This window comes from Rhinopithecus bieti, unplaced genomic scaffold (assembly GCF_001698545.2).
Source record: "Rhinopithecus bieti isolate Rb0 unplaced genomic scaffold, ASM169854v2 scaffold_10223, whole genome shotgun sequence".
Lineage (NCBI taxonomy): Eukaryota > Metazoa > Chordata > Mammalia > Primates > Cercopithecidae > Rhinopithecus > Rhinopithecus bieti.
Window position 1 is genome coordinate 3,125,497 of NW_016806659.1, and position 3,439 is coordinate 3,128,935.

Here is a 3,439-nt window from a genome sequence, read left to right on the forward strand (position 1 = left end):
CGGCAACGGTGCCAATAGAAAACAGCTATGTTCAACATGGAAGCTCCGTCCTCCCTTTTGTTTTTTTTTTTTTTCCATCCTCCCTTTTCTTTGTCACCATGTGTACAGTAAAGAACCAGGCAACATGGTGCCAGTCAGATAGAGAACTCATCTGCATAGTAAAAGATTAGGGTGGGCAGCCAGACTCTTCGCACACTATGCAAATGGCACACCTGGTCCGACCAATCTTTCATACCCTATGTAAATCAAACACCACCTCCTCAAGCTCATCTATAAAACCTCCTGCACTTCATTGCGGAAGCAGCAACCCATTTTCCCAGGGCACCTCTCTGCACAGAGAGCTCTTCTCTTTCTTTCACCTATTAAATTTCGCCTCTGAACCTCACTCATTGTGTGTCCACGTCCTAGTGTTCTGTGGCTGTGAGACACTGAATCTCAGGTATTTACCCCAGCTAACGACGCCGCTTCATTGTGGGGGCTCATCCGAGATTCAAAGTAGATTCACTGGAAGGGTGACTATAAGAGCAGACCCCAACCCTTTCCTTTTATTTTGAGGTCTCTCATTCTCCATTTTAAAAGTAAACAAAATGCTGGGCATCTGATGGCCATCTAGGTGCCTTTAGGGCATGCCATCAATCTCAAGACTCAGGCAGGAAGCTTTCTGGGGAGAATTTAGTGAATCCTTCAGTGCCCTCAGGGTGCTGTGAATGTTGGCCTTGTTTCAAACTGGTTTCCATTCATGGAGAGCCTAGCCATCATGTGGGGCTAGAAGAGGTCCAGAGGCAACTCATAGTTCCTGTCCAGGGCAACACCCTGGTGTTACCCAGAGGCTTCTGGACTAACTTCAGCCACTGACTGCCTGTTGGGTGTCAGCAACAAGATCTCCAGCTTTTTCTATCACAATTTTCCTCCCTTCCTATTTTTGACAGCCATGTCTCCTAAGCCCTGTCTGTATGCAGTGCTGCAGGAACTTTTACAGTTCAGGGAAGTAATTCTGTTAGGCAAGAGCAGTAAAATGCCATAGTAACCGGGAATATAGCTCAAGGGATTGCCATTTTTGTGATTTTATAGGAACAGAGGGTTCCCTCCCACCCCCATTGAATGTGTCTTTCTTTACCCTTGGCCCAGAGAGCACATGGCATTTCAAGGTCAACAGAGCCACCTAGTGGAATTGGAATCCTCTCCATGAAGCACACTGTTGGTCCTTTCCCAAAACACTCTAGCCTCCCAGTTCTCCCTTTTTATCCTCCTCTAGTAGAGACCAGGCTTTATGTCCCCTTCTCTAAACAGGAAAACTCTTCCTTCAACAATAAAGAGAAAAATGTCCTCCAAAACCAAATTTTAGTCTTGATACAGTCCCATCAGCAGGAAAACTGCCATTCGGTCCCTACATTCTTTTAAAGCACCTACTCTGCCTCCAATCAAAATGGTACTTCAATATTAAGGGGATTTTATGTCCAGAAGTTGACCACAGCCACTGCCTAAGAATAAATACTTAATTAGTATTTTATTTATTTGTTTTTTTTGAGATAGAGTCTCGCTCTGTCATCCAGGCTGGAGTGCAGTGGTACGATCTCTGTTCACTGTAACCTCCACCTCCCAGATTCAAGCGATTCTCCTGCCTCAACCTCCTGAGTAGCTGGGACTACAGGCACCTGCCACCATGCCCGGCTAATTTTTGTATTTTTAGTTGAGACGAGGTTTCACCATATTCATCAGGCTGGTCTCCAACTCCTGACCTCAGGCGATCCTCCCACGTCGGCCTCCCAAAGTGCTGGGATTACAGGCGTAAGCCACCATGCCTGGCAAGAATAAATACTTTAGTCCAGGCCATAATAGCAAATTATAGAGCTCAAACCAGTGTACTCCCTCCATTAAGCGGCCTTGCCCAAATGCAACTGTTACATAGTCTTTCCCGAGATCCATTTATCAGGGAATCACACGGATCACACAAGTCTAGGAGGTCAGAGGAAAATCACAAGTGGAGGACTGGAGCTGCATGGGTGAGTGTGACTAATACCAATCGCTTCGTTCCTCTGGTTCCATGGCTGAGGGTCACGTCTGCATCCATGGGCAGCATCTTTAATGGATGCCGGGGCTCAGGAACCAAGGAAGAAAAACAGGTAGGGGAACAACCCCACTGTCTCCTCATCCACCCTGGGCCATTCCAAAGGAAAGGAAGAAGACCAAAGGAACACCTTTTTCCTGCTTCTCTTTTTAGATGGGTAACAGACCATCTTTGGCCGGCACTGGAGTGCATACTGAAGCACTGGGACTCCTTTAACCCCAAGACTTTGAAGAAAAAAGTGGCGGCTCATTTTCTTTTGCGTAAGGGTATGACCTTACCAGACCTTTGAGGTGTCACACAATGGACTCCACTCTTTTAGCAGTCATATCAGGCAGGCCTAAAGGGAATGAATCCCCAAAACTAGAGAAGCAACTTCCAGGGGAACCATCTGAGGCAGCTGTTCAGTGTCTGGGCCACTTTTTCCCTCCTTATTTGGGCCCCCCTCCAACTGCATCATCAGCCCCTCCAGCTCCACCATCTCTAAAACTCTCCACTCCCCCAGCTTCACTCTTACCCCTACAGGAAATGCCCAGTGGAGGTAATGCCACTAGGGTTCAAGTTCCCTTCTCATTGCAGGACCTTAGGCAAATAAAGGGAGGCCTAGGCTGATTTTCTGATGATCCCAATAAGTATATAGAAGCTTTCCAGAATTTAACTCAGGTATTTTACCTCTCATGGAGGGATGTTATGCTGCTCTTAAGCCAAAGCCTAACCACAGCTGAAAATCATGCAGTTCTCCAGGCAGCAGGTAAGTTCAGAGATGAGCAATATGTCTCTGATAATAGGCCAACACGGAAAAGAGTAAATAGGGAAAGTGAAGAAATAGGGCAACGATCATTCCCAGCAGGAAAAGAGGCAGCACCTTTTGACAACCCCGACTGAAGCCCCAGTAACTCCACAGAATGGAACCCCTTTTCTAGTCCACAGAATGGAAAAGGAAACACTTTTCAATACGCATATTGGAAGGCCTATGAAAACCTAGGACCAAACCTCTTAATTAAACTGTTCATGTTAGACCAAAAGCCAGAGAAGAATCCCACAGCCTTTGTGGAAAGGCTGAGAGAGGCACTAATAAAACATACCCCCAGGCCGGGCGCGGTGGCTCAAGCCTGTAATCCCAGCACTTTGGGAGGCCGAGACGGGCGGATCACGAGGTCAGGAGATCGAGACCATCCTGGCTAACACGGTGAAACCCCGTCTCTACTAAAATACAAAAAAATTGCTGGGCGAGGTGGCGGGCGCCTGTAGTCCCAGCTGCTCGGGAGGCTGAGGCAGGAGAATGGTGTGAACCTGGGAGGCAGAGCTTGCAGTGAGCTGAGATCCGGCCACTGCACTCCAGCCTAGGTGACAGACCGAGACTCCGTCTCAAAA